This window comes from Amblyraja radiata, chromosome 2, assembly GCF_010909765.2.
Source record: "Amblyraja radiata isolate CabotCenter1 chromosome 2, sAmbRad1.1.pri, whole genome shotgun sequence".
Taxonomy (NCBI): domain Eukaryota; kingdom Metazoa; phylum Chordata; class Chondrichthyes; order Rajiformes; family Rajidae; genus Amblyraja; species Amblyraja radiata.
This window is the reverse complement of record NC_045957.1, coordinates 91,512,610-91,539,222: the sequence shown is the minus strand read 5'-3', so window position 1 is coordinate 91,539,222 and position 26,613 is coordinate 91,512,610. Positions and strand designations below refer to the sequence as shown.

The following is a 26,613-nucleotide window of genomic DNA, read 5'->3' as shown; positions in this document are numbered from 1 at the left end:
CCCCCAAACAAACCATTTTCAGGCAGTGCCTTTTTACTTCAAACCAACCATATTTTCATTTTCAAACCACATTAAGGGCACTCACAGTTGAGTAGACATGTGTTCAGTGTTATTCAGAGCTCAGAGAGACGTGACCCTCTGGCTTCCTCCATCTTGCAGAGACTGAGTGAGGCACACCACTTCCTGGTTTTCAAGTCCCTCCAGCAGGGGCAGCAGAGAGAACGGCAAATTAATATCTCTCTGATTTTTCATCGATGGGAAAATTCCTCTGGTCCCGGAAGGCGGAGGGGAGCTCTGAGCGAGGTGGCCAAAAATGACGGCCGTAGGTGGCGGCGTTCTTTCGGAAATCACAGCAGTGTGCCAAAAGCGGTCAAGATCAGACTTTTAGTAATATAGACAGATAGATAGACATATAGATAGATAGATATATGCATAACAGCATGAATTATAATCTGATTTCCATTCATGAATATACTAAGGTCATTCATGTGCTGCACCTGTTGATCAGAGCCTAGCACTACTGTGGAATGTAATTAGGAATGTAATCTAGCCTAACCTTATACTTAATCCAATTTAAAGCATAAATGTTAGATTCAAGTGTAAATTAAAAGACTCGCTACAGTATGCACTAGATTACACAATTTCAAGCTGAAAATGCAAAGGCTCCCTACCCTAGCTATAGATGGGCTGAATGGCCTGTTTCAGTGGGAATAACGTTGAGATGTGTTTCCTACAGAATAGGGAATATAACTTTTTATGGTTTGTCCAGCCTAATTCTTATTTGGTCGTTGATTATGACGGAAAGCCGTGTTTTGGTGTACTTTGAAGTAAAACGACCAATTTTTAAAATCTTTCTGCTTATATTTGTTGTGGTGAATAATTTGGTGAATACAGTATGTTATTCTACCTGGAGGCCAAAACTCACTGAACGGCAAGTTTTATCGATCACAACACGTTTTGTTGATCACATTCCCATTAGGGAATGGTTTCTTGCAATTTATGGGAAATTTCGATAGTTCGCCTTCGTTTTGCCAAAAATCAAATTACATTGAAGTTTCTTTATTTAAAAAAAAAAAATCCCACCACTTGGAACAGATGTGTCTTCACCAAACCAGTTATTTCACTGCGAGGCTCAGATAATCTTACTTGTGTTTATTTTTTGTCGTGAATAACAAAGCGTGCTTGGTTCACAGACCTGTTGTTAGGTAGAAACATACTGAATGGGAAACAAACAAGCGGCGTCGCAGATACGAGAGGGTGAGAGAGTGAGTGAGTGCGAGCCAGCCTGGGTCGGGTGGGAGCAGCGGAACTGTTGTTGGTGGAGATTGTTGCAGGCGGAAGGCAGGCGGGCGGGCGGGCGGGCGGGCGGCGCGGAGTCTGCGGAGTGGAGGCGCTGGTCGGTTGGAAAAATTAAATCACTGGAAAAGGAGACGAAGCGGCCGAGAGCCGGCGGCGGCGGCGGGAGCAGCGATGGTGAGTGTCGGGGCTGGCGGCGCAGGGTGGTGGCGGCAGCGGGGGCGCGTTGCAGGTTGCAGGCTCCCGGCCTGATTCGCCCTGACTCACGGTGGCTGGAGCCGCTCACTCACCCAACTCACCCACTCACTCACCAGAGGCCGCCGCCGCCGCCGCCGCCATGTTGTGCGCGGCAGCTCCCCAACTCCCAACTCCCAGCTCCGCTGATGCCGCCACCGCCACCGCCCGGCCCGGCCCGCAGTGTCGCAGGCGTTAATTTGTGGAGTTGGGTGGGAGGTTTGCGATCGGTTGACGCGCTGGTTGTTAAAAGGCCCGAGAGGGGAGCGGGGGGAAAGAGAAAGTGAGCGAGCGAAGGAACGGCCGGCCTGGGGAGAGCAGGAGGAAGCGTAGGCCCAGGCCTCCCTCGTGTTTGTGGCGCATTCATAAGGAGGAAGCGAGAGGCCTCCTGTGGCTCGTTTCCCACAGATTGTGGGGATCCCGCGGGGTGAAAGGCTGCCGTCCAAGAGTCGCCGCCGCCGCCGCCACGGTTTCCGGTGACTCGGCGCTTTGGGTCTTTGTGCGAGAATTAGCCGCGGGTCGACACCTGCTCCCAGCTCCGCTCCCCTTCCCTCCTCCAACACGTTGTGTTTTACAATTCATGTCTGCTTGCGGCCTCGTTCAGTCAAATGGCTCGGGGTTTTCCAAATGGAAGTGAACCGTGGCTTTGCAATCAGTTTTTAAACGGATATTTGAACGATTCCGAAACTCACGTAGTTGTCGGAATACATTGTGGCAGGAAGAGTTCGACTGTTTATTATCATGCCCGGAAACATTTTTTAAATCTCATTCTCGGAGACTTCAGGATCGCTTTCCACAAAACAGTCCAGAGTTTCCCTAATAGTACTGGCGTATATATGAGACACAAGAAACTGTAGACGCTGGAGTATTGCGCACAACAAAGTACTGGAGGAACTCGGGGTCAGGGAGGGAATGGAAAGGCGCTCTTTCGAGTTGGGACCCATCTTAAGACTACTATCATATGCGGGATCATTATTGTTTTTAACTCTTCAAATAATTAAGCGGGTGGATATAAATGGAATGGTTGTTGGTTTAATCTTTCTACTGTGTTGTGATGGAAGTAATGTTAGCCACGGTTAAAAATTATACTGTTTATAACTTTATTTAACTTGTTCATTATCTAGGCAATGTAATTACATGTTTTGTACTTGAGTGAAACTACCAGTATCCATAATAAATAGAAAATCTTGACACAAAAAGCTGGAGTAACTCAGCGGGACAGGTAGCATCTCTGGAGAGAAGGACTAGGTGACGTTTCGGGTCGAGACCCTTCTTCAGTCTGAAGGATGGGTGATGTTTCAGATTGAGACCCTTCTTCCGACTGAAGCGTCACCCATTCCTTCTCTCCAAAGAGGCAGCCTGTCCCGCTGAGTTACTCCAGCTTTTTGTTTAAGTTCTTCAGTTTAAACCAGCATCTAGACCATCAGTTCCTTCTTACACATAGAAAATCTGGAAATGCTCAGGTCAGGTAACATTCATGCATTGAGAAACACCGTTAGTGCTTCAGGTTGATGACCTTTCATCTTGTGACAAAAGAGTTTTCAGTTCTGACAGTGTTCTCAATCCTTGAGTACATCCTGTTACATCAGAACAGCAGACTTTTTGCTACAGTTGATGATGGTGATATAATGACAGGATGAAATGGACCTTGAGTCTGGCTAAATATAAAGTAGGAAACTGCATCCCCATTATTTTCCCTCAGCTGATGAATCAGGAGGGGTCAACATTGAACGTCATCTGAAAGAAGCACCTACAGTTGTATGAGCATGCAATGTACTCCAGATATAATTGTCCATCACCAATAATTGTTTGGTGGCATCACCATTGACAAGCTGATGGAAACCTGAAGTATGACTACCAAACAGAATCTGCATTAATCCCATACCCAATCCCCTTGAGGTCTTAATCGCCCTCAGGATGAAAACATTTCCGCTGATCTGAATGGCTGACTAATTTTAGGACAATAATCCCTCCATTACCGTCAGATCATCCCTGCTTCTGATCTGGACCACTCCTGAATCTAGTGATTCTTGAAAGATCACCCCTCGTGTCTCCTCAATCTATGATGCTACCTCTTTTAGAACCCTTCAGAGGCTTTCTTAAAACAGTTTAATTCACTTTATGATACCAACAAATGGCTGACTGCACTGGATTGAGTAAAGGCTATCAAGACAATATCCTGGTTGTTGTATTAACTGAAACAACTAATTAGCTCCCTTCCAAATCGCACACAATTTCAATCTGAAATAAATTGCTATTCCTTCCTTGTCAACATCTAAATCCCAACAATACAGAAAATTGACCAGTTATGACCTGTCCATAAAAGCAGGACAAATATCTTCCAAATAATTACTGGCCAGCCAATCTGTTTTTGAATAATTAGAAAGGTGATAAAAGCAATTAGGCATCTATTAGTCACAACTAGCCAATCACTAATTGGATTTTGTGTGGATTTTTAAGGATCAAAAATGTTAAATTGTCATATGCTCCTGACCGAACAATGAAATTCTTACTTGCAGCAGCATAACAGAATATTCTGTACTATGTAAACAATAATAAATGAGGGAAAAAATGTGTGTGTATGTGTGTGTACAAAACCAATGCCTCCAAGCCTATGTAGTTCAGCTTATTTGGAGGTTGTAGTGTTTAATGGCAAGAACCATCAGCTTTAGAGTTCTTTGCAGCCTTGATCAATACATGGACCAAGTGCTGAATTCCAAAGGTGACCTGAAAGTTACTGTCCATGACATCAAGGCAACATTTGAATGCTTAAGAAGCTGTGGTTAAAGGGAAAACATTTCTGAAAGCTGAAATCATGCCACAGAAATTCCACATGGTGACCATCTACGATAAGGGAGTCCAACTATCTACTGTCAGGTTATCATTGCCAAAGTCATAACCCTCAACATCTTGGATCCTTGCTATTGACCAGAAACTCAACTGAGCCAGTCACTTTAATGGCAAATCAGAAGCTGGCATCCTGCAACAAATGGCACACAGCAATGCCTTTCCATTATCGTCAAATCAATAACGTGATGGAATGTTTTCCATTTGCCTAGACATTGGAACCTGAACAATAGACTCAGAAGTTCAACACTGTCAATGGCAGACAACTTTTATGATTGGTGCCCCATCCACTGCAAATGATGCTGATTCCTTTCACTACTTGTGCACAGAGGTTGGGATGTGTATCGTTAACAATATGCACATTTACTCATGTAGGCTGTTCTCGCATCACCTCCCAAAACAGCAGCCTTTAATGAGTGGAACAACAGATGCATTGGAACTACCTGCATGCTCCCTTCCAAATCGCACACCATTTCAATCTGAAATAAATTGCTATTCCTTCCTTGTCAACATCTAAATCCTGACATTTCATAGCTACACATTGGAAACACTTTTAGTGGAAGGACGAGCTGTTGAAGAAGGCAGCTCAATGTCACCTTTTTGAGGTCTTTTAAGGAGCGACAACTTTTTTTTCTCTAACTTGCAACATTTATATATATTTTAAAAAGTTTCAGAGGACTATGTTTGAGGATAAAATTGATCTTGTGTGTTTAGCGAAGTCATCATTGATGACCAGAAATGGTGCAGGACTGTTTGTGTTACTACCATAGTTTTGCACAAGTTCAACATAAATTTCCTGCTTTTGTACTCTGATACCATAAGAGTAACCAGTCTCAACAAGTACTACCACACTTAAGGATTTATCCATATATGCATGCAGATCTCTTTGTTCCCGCACACATAAAAGAACTGTGCTCGTTAAGGAGAACAGTGTTTCTCATTCTCTTAACAGTATAATTCTTTGTTTCTTCCTTACTTTTATCTTTCAGAGTTTTTATTCATTGAGTTAGTTTATGTGGATCCTTTAGTTACTGTTCTCACTGCCTAACCCACTCCCAAGCTTTGTCCTCTGCAAATGTGAAAATGGGACCCATGTATTAATTAAAATAAAAAGCTATGTCCCTTGTGCTGACTTCAGGGATCACACCTGGCTAGGATCCTCATGTCTGAGCAAGCAACCATTTACCACGACTTTGGATTTTAAGCCATTTCAATCCATACTGCTTTAGCCCCTTCAATTTTGCTAGCAATCCCCTGATGTGAGAGGGCAACATATTAAAGAGCTTTGAAAATGTATGTAGATTTGTCTTGGGGAGAGATTCTTGATTGAAAAGGTGAGGTTGTGGAAGAGCTCAATATCATGGAACAAACCACAAGAAAGCTTTCTTTCTGTCCTTGGGTCTTCATTTTTACTATTTTGTTGGGTAACCACCAAGATCCAGTTTTCTGGTGTCCATTTGATTTCAGTAATGCCCTGGATCAATTGTACAACCCTCAATATTTAGGCTTATCTAATCTACAGGGTCTTGGTGAGACCACACCTGGAGTATTGCGTACAGTTTTGGTCTCTTAATCTGAGGAAATACATTCTTGCCATACAGGGAGTTCAGAGAAGGTTCACCAGACTGATTGCTGGGATGTCAGGACTTTCATATGAAGAAAGACTGGATAGACTCGGCTTGTACTCGCTAGAATTTAGAAGATTGAGGGGGGATCTTATAGAAACTTACAAAATTCTTAAGGGGTTGGACAGGCTAGATGCAGGAAGATTGTTCCCGATGTTGGGGAAGTCTAGAACAAGGGGTCACAGTTTAAGGATAAGGGGGAAATCTTTTAGGACCGAGATGAGGAAAAAAAAATTCACACAAAGAGTGGTGAATCTGTGGAATTCTCTGCCACAGAAGGTAGTTGAGGCCAGTTCATTGGCTATATTTAAGAGGGAGTTAGATGTGGCTAAAGGGATCAGGGGGTATGGAGAGAAGGCAGGTACAGGATACTGAGTTGGATGATCAGCCATGATCATATTGATTTAAATCTTTTTATTTGAATTTCACAGCAATTTGCATACATACAATGATAACAGACAGTGACAGTCAAGGCATAATTGTGCAACAGTATGTAAGCGACCCTCAAAGCCCTTACCCTTACCCACCTTCAACCCACCCGAATCAGGTCGGAACCAAACGGGGACAAACAACACTCACATACATACACATCCACACAAATATGGTAAGATAAACAAAACAAAAGTTAAAAAAAAAGAAAAAAAGGGGGTCACTAATAATAGTAAATAAGTAAGTAATTAAATAAATAAGTGTGGGGAGGGGGGGGGGGGGGGGTGGTTAAGGGGAGAGCAGCTGCAGTAGAGCAGAACAATGGTGGAGAGCACTCAGTCCTCTCCCGAGTCCGGGGACAAGTTGAGAGAGTTAACAAGTTCCAAGAAAGGGTTCCATATATCTAGGAATGTCTTGGTAGAGCCTTTGAGAGAGAACCTAAGTTTTTCAAGCTTTAAATTGTAAAGCACCTCCTTAATCCAGCGGGTGTGTGTCGGGGGACAGGTGAGCTTCCAGTTAAGCAAGTCTCCGGGCTAACAAGGTTGTAAAAGCTAGAACCCGTTTCACCGCAACAGAGAGGTTGGTGTTGGGAGGGGTACCGAAAATGGCTGACAGTGGGTTTGGAGGAATAGCCTGGCCGTAGGCTCTGCTTATCAAGTCGAAAGCACTCTTCCAAAAGGCTGCTAGCTTAGGGCAAGACCAAAACATATGGCTATGGTTGGCAGGAGATTGATTACATCTGTTGCAGGTGTCCCTAACAGCGGGGTAAATTCTAGATAATCTTGCATTTGTGTAGTGGACTTTGTGAAGGACTTTGCATTGGATTAGGCCATGACGGGCACATATGGAGGAAGAATGGATCAAATCCAAGGCAGAGTCCCATTGCTGGTCTGTTAGTTTCGTATTCAGCTCACCCTCCCACGCAGCTTTTAATGAGGTATGAGGTTTCAATATAACCGACCCTAACAAGTTATACAAAACAGAGATGCATTTCTTCTGGTTGGGATCTATAGCTAAGATGGTATCGGTCAGGGTTTCAGGGGGGCGATTTGGGAAATGGGGGAATGTCTTCTTCACAAAATCCCATATCTGGAAAAAACGAAAAAGGTGGGAGTTTGGGAGGCTATAGTTGGACGAGAGCTCCGCAAAAGACGAAAAGATGCCATCCTTGTATAGGTTTTTGATACTACTGATACCGTTGCTATGCCAGGTTTTGAATGCGTGGTCTGTACTTGAAGGTTTAAAGATGTGGTTTTTAAGCAGTGGGGTCAAGATGGAAGGGCCTTGTAAACCGAAGTTTTTCCTGAGTTGACTCCATATCTTGAGCGAGAGGGACGCAATTGGGCCTGCACCCACAGATGTTATAGGAAGGGGGAGTTGGGAGCATAGGACAGACCGCAACGGGAGATGTGAACTCGCCTTTTCCATGTGTACCCAGGTCGGTAGGTGGTCGCAATCATCATTCATCCAATACAGGAGTTTTGCAAGTTAGCTGCCCAATAGTATCGCCTAAAGTCAGGAAGTGCCAAACCGCCGTCACTCTTAGGAGACTGCAGTATCGCCTTTCGGATTCTAGCCGGTTTGCTACCCCATAAAAATTTAGATATTGTCCTTTCTAATTTATCAAAAAAAGATTTAGTGATAAGTATAGGGACATGCTGGAAAAGATACAGGAATTTGGGTAGGACGACCATCTTGACCAGATTTATCCGGCCCACGAGGGATAGCGGTAAAACTGACCAGCGGTCAAAATCTCTTTAAGCTTTCTCAACCAGAGGCAGAAAGTTTGTGCGGAACATATCAGATAAGGGTGTTGTGATAAAGACGCCGAGGTAGCGAAACCCGTCCTCTGCCCATTTGAATGAGGTTAAAGAGCGAGGGAGCTGCTTAGCCAATGAGTTAATCGGTAATAGCTCACTCTTTTGGTAGTTAAGTTTATAACCAGAATACGCGCCAAACCGTTCTAAAATATTCGTAATCACAAGGAGAGAGAAAACTGGGTTCGAGATGTACAGGAGCAGGTCATCCGCATACAATGAGACTTTATGAGTTGTGTCGAACCGTGTAATACCTTTAAAGCCCTTCTCTGAGCGTAACCAGACCGCCATGGGTTCTATCGCGACAGCAAACAGAAGTGGTGATAACGGGCAACCCTGTCTGGTACCTCTCTGAAGGGGGAAGTGGGGCGACAGTGTGCCGTTTGTTTGTACTGAGGCCACCGGGGACGAGTATAATAGACTGACCCAAAGAATAAAACTTACCGAGGCCAAACCTGTCCATCGCCTCATATAGGTGCCTCCATTCGACCCTGTCGAAAGCTTTTTCGGCGTCAAGGGAGACCACTATCTCCGGGGTCTCACTACTCGGTGAATGGATGACGTTAAGGAGACGCCTAGTATTGTGGGAAGACTGTCGGCCTGTTATGAACCCTGTTTGGTCTAACGAGATAATAGAGGGCATCGCTCGTTGAAGACGGAGCGCAAGGGCTTTAGAGAGGATTTTGAAGTCCACATTCAGGAGTGAAATTGGTCTATAGCTACTAAGCAGGGGATCTTTCTCCTTTTTAAGAATTAGGGAGATAGTAGCCCACGACAAGGTGGGCGGTAGGCGACGATGTAAAAACGCCTCATTGTACATATCTCTCAGGACTGGTGCGAGGAGAGCAGAGAAAGCGTTGTAATATTCTACAGTGAAGCCGTCAGGGCCAGGTGACTTTCCGCTTTGCAGCGATGTGATGGCTGCTTGGACCTCAGCAACAGTTATGGGACTACCCAAGTCTCTCGTGGCTTCATCGTCAATTCGGGGAAACGTCATACTACTGAGCATGTCACCTGCAGTGGGAGGACAATCGGAAACGTATAGTTCAGCGTAGAATTTAGCAAATGCTTCATTAATTCTAAGAGGATCAGTATGAATCTCCCCTAAGCTGGATCTAATGGCTGGAATTAGCCGTGAAGTCGCCTCGGTTCTGGCCTTATATTTAAGAGGGAGTTAGATGTGGCTAAAGGGATCAGGGGGTATGGAGAGAAGGCAGGTACAGGATACTGAGTTGGATGATCAGCCATGATCATATTGAATGGCGGTGCAGGCTCGAAGGGCCGAATGGCCTACTCCTGCACCTATTTTCCATGTTTCTATGTTATGGTCATATGTAATTTGAAATGGCTTACCTTTTCCTCCTACTTTGCTAACGTGATGATCTTTATAGCACGATAGCATAATAAAAGATGAAATAGCGCCACATTTGGATAGCAGTAGCAGGATCAGTCCGAGTCAGTGTGGATTTACGAAGGAGAAATCATGCTTGACTAATCTTCTGGAATTTTTTGAGGATGTTACCAGGATAATGGACAAGGGAGAGCCAGTGGATGTAGTGTACCTGGACTTTCAGAAAGCATTTGATAAGGTCCCACATAGGAGATTAGTGGACAAAATTAGAGCACATGGTATTGGGGGTAGGATACTAACATGGATAGAAAATTGGTTTGCAGACAGGAAACAAAGAGTAGGGATTAATGAGTCCCTTTCAGAATGGCAGGCAGTGACTAGTGGGGTACAGCAAGGCTCGGTGCTGGGACCGCAGTTATTTACAACATACATTAATGATTTAGATGAAGGGATTAAGAGTAACATTAGCAACTTTGTACATGACACAAAGCTGGAACTGTGAACTGTAGGAGGATGCTATGAGGATGCGGGGTGACTTGGACAGGTTGGGGGAGTGGGCAGATGCATGGCAGATGCAGTGTACTGTGGATAAATGTGAGGTTATTCACTTTGGTGGCAAAAACAGGAAGGCAGATTATTATCTAAATGGTGTCAAGTTGTGAAAAGGGGAAGTACAACAGGATCTGGGGGTCATTGTTCATCAGTCACTGAAAGTAAGCATGCAGGTACAGCAGGCAGTGAAGAAAGCGAATGGCATGTTGGCCTTCATGACAATACACCACACCTGGAGTATTGTGTGCAGTTTTGGTCTTCAAACTTGAGGAAGGTCATTCTTGCTATTGAGGGAGTGCAGCGTAGGTGCACGAGGTTAATTCCCGGGATGGCGAGACTCATATGTTGATAGATTGGAGCGGTTGGGCTTGTATACTCTGGAATTTAGAAGGATGAGAGAGGATCTTATTGAAGCATATAAGATTATTAAGGGTTTGGACACGCTAGAGGCAGGAAACATGTTCCCAATGTTGGTGGTGTCCAGAACCAGGGGCCATAGTTTAAGAATAAGTGGTAAGCCATTTAGAATGGAGATGAGGAAAAACCTTTTCGCACAGAGAGTTGTGAGTGTGTGGAATTCTATGCCTCAGAGGGCAGTGGAGGCTGGTTCTCTGGATGATTTCAAGAGAGAGTTAGATAGAGCTCTTAGGGATGGTGGAGTTAAGGGATATGGAGAGTAGGCAGGAACAGGGTACTGATTGTGGATGATCAGCCATTGAAGGGCCGAATGGCCTACTCCTGCACCTATTATCTATGGTCTATTGAAGTTTTCACATTTTGATTGAATTATACGTGCATTGTTTGGGGAAGATTCTTGGTTGTGCATCCATGTATATTGGCAACAAATGCTGATTTAGTTAAATAAAATATAGAATATCACCATCTTCTTTATTTTTGTTAAATATGTTTATGCAATTTATAAAATTGAGTTGGAGGATATATTTACAAGAAATGCATATTTACTCCATGTTTATGTTTATTTTTAATTTATATTGCTTTTAGTTTATACTATATTGAATCTAGTGTGATAGTATTTGTGAGTGTGATAATTATGAACACTTCTTGCATTCTCTCCACTTAAAAACCTTTGTCTAAATGCAATTTGATCATAAGATTTTTAATTTTGTTATGTCCTTTTAAATCTGGCTATGTTGGCTGAATAAAATCAAAAGGCATTGACTACTTAAGATTAATTTTATTTGTCCCCTTGTAATACCAGAGGAAATTATTGGATTTTTATAAATTTACTCGTACTCAATATTTGCTGCCTTCCTGCCTTCTTTGTACTTGTTTTTTATGAATGGATCACATGTACTGTCATGAGCCAAATTGTATATCACAAGACTTGTGAATAACTCTCAATATTTCAGTATGTTAACCATGATTGTATTGCAATGGAATTTTGCAAAACTTACAATGGAACTTACAAAATTCTTAAGGGGTTGGACAGGCTAGATGCAGGAAGATTGTTCCTGATGTTGGGGAAGTCGAGGACAAGGGGTCACAGTTTAAGGATAAAGGGGAAATCCTTTAGGACCGAGAAAGGTTGAATAAGTTAAGTCTTTATTTTCTGGAGCGCAGAAGGTTGAGGGGGGACTTGATAGAGGTCTTTAAAATGATGAGAGGGATAGACAGAGTTGACGTGGACAAGCTTTTCCCTTTGAGAATAGGGAAGATTCAAACAAGAGGACATGACTTCAGAATTAAGGGACAGAAGTTTAGGCATATGGATGAGAAGGGAATGGAGGGTTATGGTATGAATGCAGGCAGGTGGGACTAAGGGAAAATAATTGTTCGGCACGGACTTGTAGGGCCGAGATGGCCTGTTTCCGTGCTGTAATTGTTATATGGTTATATGGAGATGAGAAAAACATTTTTCACACAGAGAGTGGTGAATCTCTGGAACTCTCTGCCACAGAAGGTAGTTGAGGCCAGTTCATTGGCTATATTTAAGAGGGAGTTAGATGTGGCCCTTGTGGCTAAAGGGATCAGGGGGTATGGAGAGAAGGCAGGTACAGGATACTGAGTTGGATGATCAGCCATGATCATATTGAATGGCGGTGCAGGCTCGAAGGGCCGAATGCCCTACTCCTGCACCTATTTTCTATGTTTCTATTTACTCTTAAATATTTTTTTAGCTTATAACTTGCCATAATGTTTGCAGCCAGTGATCCCATTTGGCTTGACCTTCAGTTCTGTATCATGTCTTTTTCTTTCTAGTTGGGCATGAACTCTAATCAATTGAATGCCTAAAATTTATATTCATGTACTTTCTACTTCAAGGAAAAAAATGTATTTGTCCAAGGTGAAGTTGAATTGTTCACTTTATCTTCTGTGAATTCATTTTGTTCAGAATACTGAACAATGGCTTCAATTTTTTTTAATGTCTGTTACTTCTTTAAGAAAACAACACTTTTTGTGGTTTTCTTTGCCCTTTAATGGTGGTCAGGATCTTGTAATAAGTTGCTTGATTCCATTCATCAGTGCCAAGAAGAAGTCAATAGACAATAGGCGCAGGAGTAGGCCATTTGGCCCTTCGAGCCAGCACCACCATTCAATGTGATCATGGCTGATCATCCCCAATCAGTACCCCGTTCCTGCCTTCTCCCCATATCCCCTGACTCCACTATTTTTAAGAGCCCTATCTAGCTCTCTCGAAAGCATCCAGAGAACCTGCCTCCACCGCTCTCTGAGGCAGAGAATTCCACACTTACCACTCTGAGAAAAAGTGTTTCCTCGTCTCCGTTCTAAATGGCTTACTCCTTATTCTTAAACTGCGGCCCCTGGTTCTGGACTCCCCCAACACCGGGAACATTTTTCCTGCCTCCAGCGTTTCAACGAGATCTCCTCTCATCCTTCTCAACTCCAGAGTGTACAAGCCCAGCTGCTCCATTCTCTCCGCATATGACAGTCCCGCCATCCCGGGAATTAACCGTGTAAACCTACGCTGCATTCCCTCAATAGCAAGAATGTCCTTCCTCAAATTAGGGGACCAAAACTGCACACAATACTCCAGGTGTGGTCTCACTAGGGCTCTGTACAACTGCAGAAGGACCTCTTTGCTCCTATATTCGATTCCTCTTGTTATAAAGGCCAACATGCCATTCGCTTTCTTTACTGCCTGCAGTACCTGCGTGCTTACTTTCATAGACTGATGTACAAGGACCCCCAGATCCCGTTGTACTTCCCCTTTTCCCAACTTGACGTCATTTAGATAGTAATCTGCCTTCAAGTTTTTGCTGCCAAAGTGGATAACCTCACATTTATCCGCTTTAAACGTCATCTGCCATGCATCTGCCCACTCCCCCAACCTGTCCAAGTCACCCTGCATTCTCATAGCATCCGCCTCACAGTTCACACTGCCACCCAGCTTTGTGTCATCTGAAAATGTGCTAATGTTACCTTCATCCAAATCATTGATGTATATTGTATATAGCTGCGGTCCCAACACCGAGCCTTGCGGTACCCTACTAGTCACTACCTGCCATTCTGAAAGGGACCCATTAATCCCTACTCTTTGTTTCCTGTCTGCCAACCACTTCTCTATCCATGTCAGCACTCTACCCCCAATACCATGTGCCCTAATTTTGCCCACTATTCTCCTATGTGGGACCTTATCAAATGCTTTCTGAAAGTCCAGGTACACTACATCCACTGGCTCTCCCTTGTCCATTATCCTAGTTACATCTTCAAATAATTCCAGAAGATTAGTCAAGCATGATTTACCCTTCGTAAATCCATGCTGACTCGGACTGATCCTGTTACTGCTATCCAAATGTGCGGCTATCACATCTTTTATAATTGACTCCAGCATCTTCCCCACCACCGATGTCAGGCTAACTGGTCTATAATTCCCCGTTTTCTCTCTCTCGCCTTTCTTTAAAAAGTGGGATAACATTAGCTACCCTCCAATCCACAGGAACTGATCTTAAGTCCATAGAACATTGGAAAATTATCACCAATGCATCCATGATTTCTAGAGCCACTTCCTTAAGTACCCTGGGATGCAGACCATCAGGCCCTGGGGATTTATCAGCCTTCAGTCCCATCAGTCTATCCAACACAATTTCCTGCCTAATGTGGATTTCCTTCAGTTCCTCTGTCACCCCAGATCCTCTGGCCACTACTATATCAAGAAGATTGTTTGTATCCTCCTTAGTGAAGACAGATCCAAAGTACCTGTACAACTCATCTGCCATTTCCTTGTTCCCCATAATAAATTCATCTTTTTCGGTCTTCAAGGGTCCAACTTTGGTCTTAACTAATCTTTTCCTTTTCACATATCTAAAGAGGCTTTTACTATCCTGCTTTATATTCTAGGCTAGCTTACCTTCGTACCTCATCTTTTCTCCCCGTATTGTCTTTTTGGTTATCTTCTGTTGTTCTTGCTCCCCACTGTTGTTCTTGCTTCCAGCTCATCTTTGCTACGTTGTACTTCTTCACTTTAATTTTTATACTGTCCCCGACGTCCCTTGTCAGCCATGGCCGTCCCTTTCTCTCCTTGGAATCTTTCTTCCTCCTAGGAATGAACTGATCCTGCACCTTCTGTATTATTCCTAGAAACACCTGCCATTTTTGTTCCACTGTCATCCCTGCTAGTGTATCTTTCCAGTCAACTTTGGCCAGCTCCTCCCTCATGGCCCCATAGTCCCCTTTATTCAACTGTAATACTGACACCTCCGATCTACTGTTCTCCCTCTCCAATTGTAGATTAAACCTGACCATGTTATGGTCACTGCCTCCTAATGGCTCATTAACGTCGAGGTCCTTTATCAAATCCGGTTCATTACATAACACTAAATCCAGAATTGCCTTCTTCCTGGTAGGCTCCAATACAAGCTGTTCAAAGAATCCATCACAAAGGCACTCTACAAAGTCCCTTTCTTGGGGTCCAGTACCAACCTGATTTTCCCAGTCTACCTGCATGTTGAAATCTCCCATAACAACCACAGGATTACTTTTACTACATGCCAATTTTAACTCCTGATTCAACATGCGCCTTATGTCCAGGCTACTGTTTGGTGGCCTGTAGATTAGTCCCATTAGGGTCTTTTTATCCTTACAATTCCTTAGTTCTATCCATACTGACCACATCTCCTGTTTCAATGTCACCCCTTGCAAGGGACTGAATTTCATTCCTCGCCAACAGGGCAACCCCACCCCCTCTGCCCACCTGTCTGTCTTTTCGATAGGAGGTATACCCTTGAATATTCAGTTCCCAGCCCTGGCCCTCTTGCAGCCATGTCTCAGTAATTCCCTCAACATCATACTTGCCAGTTTCTAACTGAGCTTCAAGCTCGTCCACTTTATTCCTTATACTTCGCGCATTCATATACAGTACTTTGACCTCCATATTCACTTCCCCCCTTGCAATTGGCCCTGACCATACTCTGTTGTCCATTCTCAAGCTTTCCTTCCCACTAATTCAAGAATCTTTTGTAATTTTTCCTGTAGCCACATCTCCTTCAACTCCATCTTTATACTCCCAATTTGTCAATCCCTCCCTCCCCACTATTTAGTTTAATCCCACACGTGTAGCCCTAGCAATCCTGCCTGCCAGAATGTCGGTCGCCCTCCAGTTAGGGTGTAACCCGTCCCTTTTGTACAGGTCACCCCTACCCCAGAAGAGATCCCAGTGGTCTATAAATCTAAATCCTTGCTCCCTGCACCAGCCCCTCAGCCACACATTCAGATCCCCTATCTCCCTGTTCCTGTCCTCACTAGCACGTGGTACTGGAAGCAATCCAGAGATAACCACCCTAGAAGTCCGGCATTTCAGTCTTCTTCCCAACTCTCTGAAGTCACGTTGGAGAACCTCCTTCCGCCTCTTCCCAATGTCGTTTGTGCCTACGTGCACAACCACTGCCGGCTGTTCACCTTCTCTCTCTCGAATGTTCAGAATTCGGCTTGTGACATCCTGAACCCTGGCACCAGGGAGGCAACAGACCATCCTCGCATCTCGTCTGCCGCCACAGAATCTCCTGTCCACTCCTCGGACAATGGAGTCACCCACCACTAGGGCTCTGCCCGACGTCGGTCTCGCCAGTCGAGTCTCCTCTCCAGGATTAGAGCCACCAACGTGCCCGCCGCTCGGACTTGAAATATGGTCTCCCCGGACAGTTCCCAAGAGGGCGTACCTGTTTTCATTAGGCGCAGCCCCCTGAGTCTTTTGCACTCCACGATTTCCACCCCTTCTCTCCATCACACACCTTGGTTCTTTCCATAACCTCGGCGTGACTAACTCACTGTAGGTCCTGTCCAGGAAACTCGTTTTCCGGATAGCCCTGAGGTCATCCAGCTGCTTCTCCAGTGCCCCAACACGTAGCAGCCAGACATGTGTCTGCCCCGACATGTGTTCACCGCGTTCCGTCCTCTCGAGCTTTATGCGTAGCCTCCTCGTCGAAGACTTTCGAGTCAAACTCACACTTTACTCACAAGGCCGCTCCCTAAGAGCCGTCTTGCTTATATTGACTGATAAATTGCCTAATTTACCAATTTACAAACCAAATTCCTCAGTTTTAAACAGTTTCCCCCCTCTGACTCACTTCTAACTCTCCTCCCACTTGGGCTAGAGCCAATCAGTGCTTTCTCCTGCTTCTCTTTGTTGCTGTTGCTTCAAAATCCACGAGAGCTCTGAGTTAGTCCTTGCAGAAGTCCTTTCTTTAGTCTATCGTCATCTTAACTTTAGAATACTTTATAGACTACGTCTGTAGAAGTTTCCGAGAATCCTTGTGGACATGCCAAAGATAGAAAATGTGCTAATGCACTTTCGTGGTCACTGCATCAGTGTGAAAGGACCAGTTCTTGTTCACTTGGCAGTCCTTTGTCTCGTGGCCTTCCAGCTTGCAGTTCTTGCAGACAATTACACTGCATTTGACTGCCACGTGCCCAGGTTTGTGACATTTCCTGCACACTCTGCGATGCCCCGTGTAGGTCATGTAACCTCAGTTCCCTCCGATAGCGAACACTGAGGTCTGGTGGATGATGGCTCCCTTACCTTCCACCCTCATCTTCACCTTGACTTGCCGCTTGCTCGTCCAGATCCCGAACAGGTCCTTCACATCCGCACAGTTCCCTGCTCACTCGACATAACTAGCAAGGAAGGTGAGGACATCCACGATGGGCACATGCGGGTTAAACATGTGCACCGTGATCATCCGTTCCTCTGGGTGGGGAGGGTGAAGAGCGGCTGCACATTCAGCAGCGACAGCGGAGCTTCGTTTCCCTTCTCCCGGAAGTCTTGCATCAGTTTCTGCCATCCCGTTGGATACTTGAAAGTGACATCAAAGTAACCATTAACCGGGAAGTCCTGGTGACAGTAAATGTCCTTGGCCGCAAATTTGCAAGGCTCCAGCAAGACCTTCCTGACGAACTGGTCCCGTGAGAAGGGAGCTCCCTCGCTGAAGTACTTCATGCTCAGTCGCAGGGTATTGCAAATACCCTGTCGTAACGTTCCATTTGCTGCCACCATTCTGACTGGATGAGGTGGATCCACCTCTAAGCCAGCAACTGACAGACTACTTTGGTCGCCAACGTGAACTCCAATTTCGATCGGTGCTAGATCCGCGATCCTCGTCCTCGACTGATACAAACAGATGCTACACTTGATCTTGGCCAAGAGGAGGAGGCGCAGGATAGAAAGGTCAGTGTGGGAGTGGGCAGGGGAATTAAAGTAGTTAGCAACCGGGAGACCCAGTAGGCCCAGACTGAGGTGGAGGTCAAGTCATTGGGTATTTTTAAAGTTGAGATCGATACTTTTTTAGTATGGGTGTTAAAAATAACGGGAGAAGACGGGAAAATCGGGTTGAATGGGGAAAAATACCATGATCAAATGGCGGAGCAGACCCGATGGACTGAATGGCCTAATTCTGTTCCTGTGTCTTTTAAGCTTGTGTTTAAAGGCATCCAGCACCTCCTTGAATGTAATACAGACTATCTCCAATACATCCCCATTAACATTTTAGAGTTCCCTAGTCTTCTTGTCTTGCTCCACAGTAAAAACAGAAGAAATATCCACTGAGGACCTTCTTAAACCTGCTTAATAAATTGCACCTGATTTAAGCCCTTGGCACTAAGCAGTCCCAGCCTATATTGGGAAAGTTAAAATCCTCAGCTATGCCAACCTATTATTCTTGCAGCTGTCTGCAATCTCCAGGTCTATTTGTTCATCCAATTCCTGTTAACTATCTGGAGGTTTATAGTACAATCCTAACGAGGTGATCATCCCTTTCTTATTTCTGAGCTCCACCCATAAAGCCTCACTGAATGATCCCTCAGCAATTTTACCTCTGGCTACTGCCTGATGTTTTCCTTAATCACAAATATAACTCCCTTGTCTCTCTTTCTCCACCTTTCTCACGCCTGTAGTACCTGTATCCTGAAAAATCGAGTGTCAGCCCTGTCCTTCCTTGAGCTGTTTCTATGACTATAATATTTCAGTCCCATGTCTTGAGTTCGTCCACCTTATCTGAGAGGCTGGTGGGTGGTACACAAAAATACTGGAGAAATACAATACAATACAATACAATTCAATTTATTGTCATTTGGACCCCTTGAGGTCCAAACGAAATGTCGTTTCTGCAGCCATACATTACAAACAAATAGACCCAAGACACAACATAATTTACATAAACATCCATCACATTGCTGTGATGGAAGGCCAAAAAAACTTATCTCTCCACTGCACTCTCCCCCCCGATGTCAGAGTCAAAGTCAAAGCCCCCGGCGGGCGATGGCGATTGTCCCGCAGCCATTAAAGCTACGCCGGGTGATGCAAGGTCGCGCACCGGGTTCTTGTTGTTAGTGCCCCCGGCGCGCGCTCGCAGTCCCGCAGCCATTCCCAGCCGCGCGGGGCGGTGATGTAAGGCCCCGCTCCAGGAGCTCTTCAACCCCGCAACTCGGGCGGGAGAAGTCGCCGTTGCGGAAGCCCCGAAAAGCGGTCTCCCTCCAGGGACCCGCGGGCTCCCGGTGCCGCCGCCCGCCAGACCCGCAGTTGCAGCCACCGGATCTCCGGGGGTCGGGTCGCAGCAGCATCCACCACAGCTCCACCCGCTCTGGACTCGGCCAGCTCCGCGACGGTGAGGTGAGTAGTCGAAACTCAGCGGGTGCAGCAGCATCTATGGAGCGAAGAAAATAGGCGATGTTTCGGGCCGAAACCCTTCTTCAGACTGATGGGCGGTGGGGGGGAGAAGGAAGGAAAAAGGGAGGAGGAGGAGCCCGAGGGCAGGGGGGTGGGAGGAGACAGCTCGAGGGTTAAGGAAGGGGAGGAGACAGCAAGGGCTAGCAAAACTGGGAGAATTCAACGTTCATGCCATCCGTACGCAAGCAACCCAGGCGGAATATGAGGTGCTGTTCCTCCAATTTCCGGTGTTGCTCACTCTGGCAATGGAGGCAATTATCTGAGAGGCTTCTCGCATTGAAATAAATGCAATTTAATCCAACAGTTTTCACATTCCCTGCTGTGCTCTTGCCTATAGGAAATCTATTGTGGTATATACAAAACCTGTCACTTTGTATCAGCCTTTAAATATCACTTGTTTATTATTTAAGTTATGAATTTTGCTATTAAGGTTAGCTCGTGATCATTGCTTATATCAATAGCTATTTTCAGATGAGAAAACTTTTGTCGTAATTATTCCTAAATTTACAAATACAATTATAAATCAGTGATTGAGGAAATATTTAGTCAATGGATCTAAGTTACAGATCACCTTTTTGTAGTAAACAATTAGAGTTTTTTTGTCAAGAATGCTGCAGCTGGGTCACTCTTCAATTTCTGTCTATTATTTAGTTGCAATGAAAGATTCCATTGCTGTCACAGAAAATAATTGTAAGGGCTTCTCAGATTACTGAAGATCTTACTTAGAGAAACCTAACTTTATGTAAAAATTCACCCATAAAATGTTTCACGGTGGTAGTGTGGTTAATGTTTTGTGGTATTCATTAACAACTGGATACAGTATATATTCCATCAGTTTAATTAAGGTTAGAATTAGGGTGAAATGAACGAATTATAGTAGATAATGCTGAACAATACAATATGGGTAGCAATAGAAAATATTTCTTCCCATCTCCACCCCTTTCCGCTTTCCACAGAGACTGTTCCCGCCGCAAGTCCCTGGTTTACTCGTCCTTTCCCACTCAAACCATCACCTTCCCAAGTACTTTCCCCTGCAATCTCAGGCGATGCAACACCTGTCCCTATACCTCCTCCCTTGACTCCATCCAAGGACCCCAACAGCCTTTTCAGGTGAGACAGAGGTTCACTTCTTCTTCTTCTATGTGGTGTTTTTTGGCGGTTGGCAAACAACTTTTTTGGTGCATTACCGCCACCAACTGGCATGGAGTGTGGATCAAACAACACCATTACATATACTAATAACCTATATCCTTCCGAACAAATTGGTTACCCTAAGAAAATGCAACAGGATTTGATAGCACTTATATGAACTTCCTTGCAAAATATCTACCAAATCAAATTGTATTCTTTCTTTTCTGAACTGCTCACTCATCCGTTCTCTCTCCTCCTCATACCTCTCACAATGTACCAGAGGTTCACTTCACCTCCTCCAACCTTATCTACTGTATCCACTGTTCCAGGTATGGTCTCCTAAATATCGGCGAGACCAATCACAGGCCCAGTGATCTTTTCGTTGAACACCTCCACTCAGTCTGCCTAAACCTACCTGATCTGGCTGATAAACACTTTAACTCCTCCTCCCATTCCAACACTGACATTTCTGGCCTGGGCTCTGCTGTCAGAGTGAGGCCAAGCGCTCACCCCCTTTGATGTCTCGTTTTCATACCTTACCCTTCCTTATATCTGCTTTCCTCTCCCCTGACTCAGTCTGAAGAAGGGTCTCAACCCAAAACGGCACCCATTCTATCCAGAGATGCTGCCTGTCCCGCTGAGTTACTTCAGCATTTTGTGCCTATCTTCGGTAAACCAGCATCTGCAGTTCCTTCGCACACATAACAGTAATTAGTCAGTATTATGTAATCGTTTCTCCTGCGCAAAAGGTAAAATAATTGTATATTTTATAATAATGTATAAGGATGGCTCGAGGCCCATCTTCAGATGTCTTGATCCGAAACGTCACCCATTCCTTCTCTCCAGAGATGCTGCCTGTCCCGCTGAGTTACTTCGGTTTAAACCAGCATCTGCAGTTCCTTCTTTCAGATTTTATTGCAGCTTCCTCGCACATTTACCTCTTTCATAATTAACCTGAGATACACTGTAATAACGTTTTTTAAAGAAGTACAGTGACAAAGATTATAAACTGTATATTGAACTTTGTTTTGTGTCACTGAATTCAGTGAAAGCCTTTATTGAGCAAAAAGACTGGAGAAAATTGATTGTAAGGTGAGCAAAGAGGTTACAGTAGCTAAATATGGGTCCAAAGATTTGACACAACCTGGAATTTCAGCATATATCTATACTATTACTAAAACTCTCATCTTGTCCTCTTCCAGTAGGCATTTTTTTTTTTAATTTCGCAAAAACGGTACCTTATATCGCTAGGATTTTTTCACCACCTTACTGTTCTCTGCTCCAATTGCACCAAGTTTTGTTGCGATCGGTGGAATATTACAAAAGTTTTGAAGGTTTAAAAAATCGCAAGATCAGCAGATTGGTTTTCTCGCCTGTCATTCACAATGAAGGTAACACCCCTTCCGGCACCCGCGGGGAATAAAGCCCTAGAGGCATGGCTGAGTCCGTGAGCAGCATGCGGGCAGAAAGGAGCGTGCGGGCTGCTTTTTGCGGCGACCAGCACGACTAGTCGGGAGCTGTAAAGTTGAACCGGAAGTGAACCTCTGAGTGAAGTCGGAGTGGGACCGGGAGCTACTGCGTGAGGCCATAAGTTGAAGGTGCGGGGTGAGCACACCCCCCCCCCCCCTTCCCACAGCCCTCTTACCCCATCCCGCACCCCACTTCCCCCACACCTCCCCTTCCCCCACACCTCCCCTTCCACCACACCCCCCCCTTCCACCACACCCCCTCCCTCACGGCCCCCCCATGCCCCTCTCCCCCACACCTCCCTTCCCCACGCCCCCCTCCCCTGGTCCCCCACACCCCACCTCCTCCACTCCCCTTCCCCACACCCCCCCTCTCCATCACCCCCCCTCTCCATCACCCCCCCATCGCCCACCACCCTTCCCCGCACCACACTCTCCCCCCACACCATGCTCTTCCCACCTCCACCCCCTGCTCACACACACCCCCACACCCCTCCTCCCACACGTGATGAGGAAGGGGGAGAAGTGCTGGGGGATGAGGGGAAATGAGCCGCGCCTGCGCAGTTGGGGGCAATGGGTGAATTGTGGAATATTGCTTTGGGAACGGGTTGCGTTGGGGGAACAGGTGAGTGGTGGAATATTGCGTTGTGGAGTGGGTTGCATTGGGGGGACCAGGCCTCCCGTGTGACTGGGACCCAATGGATCCCACTTAATCTAGTCATTAATAAAACCAGGGAGCTCAACATTGCTCTGCTCACTCTTTGAAACAGTATAAGGTAGATAGAAATCCTGGAGACACTCAGCGGGTGAGGCAGCATCTATGGAGCGAAGGGGTAGGCGACGTTTTGGGTCGAGGCCCTTCTTCAGACTGATATGAGGGGGGTGGGGCGGGAAAAAGAAAGGAAGAGGCTGTGGGAGAGCTGGGAAGGAGAGGGAAAGGAGAGAGAAAGCAAGGACTACCTGAAATTGGAGAAGTCAATGTTCATACCGCTGGGGTTTAAACTACCCAAGCAAAATATAAAGTGCTGCTCCTCCAATTTACCGTGGGACTCACTCTGACCATGGAGGAGACACAGGACAGAAAGGTCAGATTTAGAATGGGAGGGGAGTTGAAATGCTGAGCCAACGGGAGATCAGGTTGGTCATTGTGAACTGAGTAGAGGTGTTGGGCGAAGCAATCGCCAAGCCTGCGCTTGGTCCAACCGATGTGGAGCAGTTGACACCTGGAACAGCGGATGCAATAGATGAGGTGCAGGTGAACCTCTGCCTCACCTGGAAAGACTGCCTGGGTCCTTGGATGGAGTCGAGGGGGGAGTGTAGCATTTCCTGTGGTTGCATGGGAAAGTACCAGGGGAGGGGGTGGTTTGGGAGGGAAGGGAAGAATTAACCAGGGAGTTACAGAGGGAACGGTCTCTGTGGAAAGCAGAAAGGGGAGGAGATGGGAAGATGTGGCCAGAGGTGGGATCCCGTTGGAGGTGGCGAAAATTTCGGAGGATTATATATATTGTATGTGACAGCTGGTAGGGTGGAAGGCGAGTACAAGAGGGACTCTGTCCTTGTTACGAGTGGGGGGATGGGGAGTGAGAGCGGAGCTACGGGATATAGCGGAGACCCTGGTGAGAGCCTCATCTATAGTCGAAGAGGAAAACCCCCGTTCCCTAAAGAATGAGGACATCTCCGATGCCCTGGTTTGGAACACCTCATCCTGGGTGCAGATGCAGCGTAGATGGAGGAATTGGCAGTAGGGGATAGAGTCCTTACTGGAAGCAGGGTGGGAAGAAGTGTAGTCCAGATCAAAGATCTTAGAACAGAGCAAGATAGTCCACTCGACGAAAAAGCCGTAGTAGGTCATTGCTAATCTTTAAGCGCCATTTCCGTAACCGGCTTCTGTCTCCGCTCTAGTATCTTTGCTTTGGTCATGGCGTCTTCATATTGCTATTATTTTACCAAATACCACACATCATCTTTATTTTCCTCTCAGTTGCAGGTGATCGTTTTGATATTCTTGCCTAGTCTTCCTTATTAACTTTGAACATACAAAATATTGCCATTAGGAAGGAGCTCCAGAAAATCCTGAACCCACTCAAGCCATCCTTCCCCCCCCCCCCCTCCCTCCGACATGGACACGGAACGATCGCCCCCCCTCTTTTTTGTTGAAGATCTATTTCCTTCGGGTGTTTTTTTAATATCCCCCTTAACATTTCCGTACTTTTTCGATAGCTGCCATGACCCGTTTTATGTCATCCTTCGCCCTGCTCCTGGTCTCGGCCCGCACCAATCTGCCGGACATACTGTGTGTGTGTTTGTTTGGCGGAGTCTGAGGGGAGAAGCGCCAGCACCAAGAGCAAGGTAACGCGCGGACAGACGGATGAAAGCAACGATCATAGAGCGGAATAGGTGACATTTCGGGTCGAGCCCCTTCTTCAGACTGAGTCAGGGGAAAGAGGAACAAGAGATATAGACGGTACTAAGGACAAATGAATGGAAGATATGCCTATAAATCCCGTTTCCCTTTCCCTTGACTGTCAGTGTGAAGAAGGGTGTCGAGCCGAAATATCACCTATTCCGCTCTAGGATCGTTGCTTTCGTCCATCTGTCCGCGCGTTCGCTCGCTCGTTCGTTCGCTTCACCAGACACACACACACACACACACACAAAATGGCGGTAAAGATTAGGGAACGGGAGTTCTCTTCTTCGACTATAGATGAGACTCACCAGCTGCCTGATCTGATTTACTCCAGCTTTTTTTGTCTGTCTTTGGTTTAAACCAGCATCTGCAGTTCCTCTCTGTGCAAGGTATGTGCCGTTTTAACTGAACGCATAACTGAAGTCGGGTCGGGTCAAAGATAGGGTCGGGTTTACTGAAATGGTGGAAGTTGCGCTCCGTTGCGTACTGCACGTCAGTCCATTGGATTTTGCAGGAGTGGTCTATCTTGTTACGCTCTAAGATCTTTGGTCTGCTCTAAGATCTTTGGTCCAGATAGCCATGGGAGTCAGTGGGTTTGTAGTAGAACTCCATTTTGAAACAGCATTGTTGGTTGTAGTTACTCGCATTTTACCATAGTTCAGCAGATCTTGTTCCCATTTGGAAAGTTCTTACATCACTTGTTATGTGATAGGTGAAACAAGAGTTTGTCCATGTCAGTTTAACCCATGACAAATGCAATTGTTAATTGCTAATTGCAATTGTAAGGAAGTGCAGTTCTGGTGGAAGCAAAACGTCCATTTTTCATGCTGTGGGCATGATAATGGCAGAGATTTCAAATAACCCCGGCAATACAAAGCTGTGCATCTATGAGGCTCCGTGGAGCATTGGTAGCACTGTGATTGTATTTGACTAGAGTCTGCTCTCTTGGTTTGCATATTCCTCAATCTATTCATAGTCTTGTCGCACAGAGACAGGGTCAACCTAGATGCCTGATCTACGCTTGTCCTACCTGCCTGGGTTTGTCCAATAGTCCTCTAAACCTTTCCTATTTATTCCTCAATTTAGTCAGGTGAGAAATTCTCATTCTCTGAGGAATATAGAAAAACATGCCATGGCCAGGTATATCTAAAAATTAGATTGTGCTAAAATGTGCTTGCAGCAGGCTGTACATGGTGTACAATGATTCCAGATTTAATAGTTGCCTATTAAAGTGTTATCCTTGTGTTATTATACACCTGTAAAATGCATTCACATTTATTCTCGTGCTGAAGGTGCTTTGTAAATGCTTCTTGTTTTTTGTGCCTGATTGCTGCAGTGCCATTGTGGGGAGAGGATATGAGGAATAAATTGTATATGCTATTGGTAGACTTTTTCTATCTTTTTGAAGTAAAACAAATCTGGAGACGTGGAATTTAAATCTAAAGCTGAAAATACCTGAAGCTTGGTCTAGCTTGGAATGCAGCATATTGGTCGACTTGGATCCGCGCTGAATGACTCTGTGACGCTCATCGGGTAAGGCAGCACCTGTGTTGAATCAGTCAAAATGTCATGTCTGTGGCATTTCATCAGCAAATCTACACCAATAGATTGAATAACTATGATTACTTGGTTCCCCATGTCAACATTAACTTCATGTTTTTTTGCTTTGTGCAGAAATTTCTTAAAAGCTCTGAATTTGTGCAGTGAAATTCCAATTGATATTCATTATTGATGATAGACCATTATATTACAAGGCTCAATATTTTACATTTCTCCCCAACATAGTCACTTGCATCATAAAGGCTCTCCCACTGTCATTCTTGTCACATCCTTTTGCATATACATTCACCCAGATAGTAGTGCCTAGGTAGGTAAATGTTGGCATGTTGTCATGGTTCATTGAACCTAATTCAGATTGTGATGTGACTCATCTTAGTTATTGTATGTGTGACAGAAGAGGTAACTGAAGCATGTGATGCAGGTATCCTGAAAACCATCAAACAATGAAATCAATGGATTGATAACTTTCATTGTTACAGCACATCCTGGGTAGGTGATCCAAAATAATCTTAAATAGGATTGTGCCTACTAATAGTAGCACTGAGACGTTTACATTGCTCTGACCTTCTGATTGTGACATCATTATTATAAATGAAGAAAACTATTTGAATCTTAATTTTGGTATTATAAACAATTTAAAGTGAATCCTACAATGTCCAGGGATGAAGTTAAGATTATTTTAGTTAAGAAGTCATCTGAGTTTGTTGATTTATTGCCAAATTTGAACAACAGCTACTGTTGATCACAATGCTTGAATTT

At 45.1% G+C, this 26,613-nt stretch overlaps 1 protein-coding gene across 2 annotated transcripts in view; it reads left to right on the top strand.

The window, feature by feature from the left end:
• Window positions 1–1,336: 1,336 nt before the first annotated feature.
• The window catches only part of cul1 (cullin 1), a 98,782-nt gene continuing 73,505 nt past the window's right edge, over window positions 1,337–26,613 (top strand). Inside the window, exon 1 of one of the 2 annotated variants that reach the window (XM_033050255.1) lies at window positions 1,337–1,473. The gene's annotated coding sequence lies outside the window, so the exon portion shown is untranslated. Of the gene's footprint in view, window positions 1,474–25,707; window positions 25,828–26,613 lie in introns of those variants that run through there. The other variant, XM_033050264.1, reaches the window with a different exon arrangement.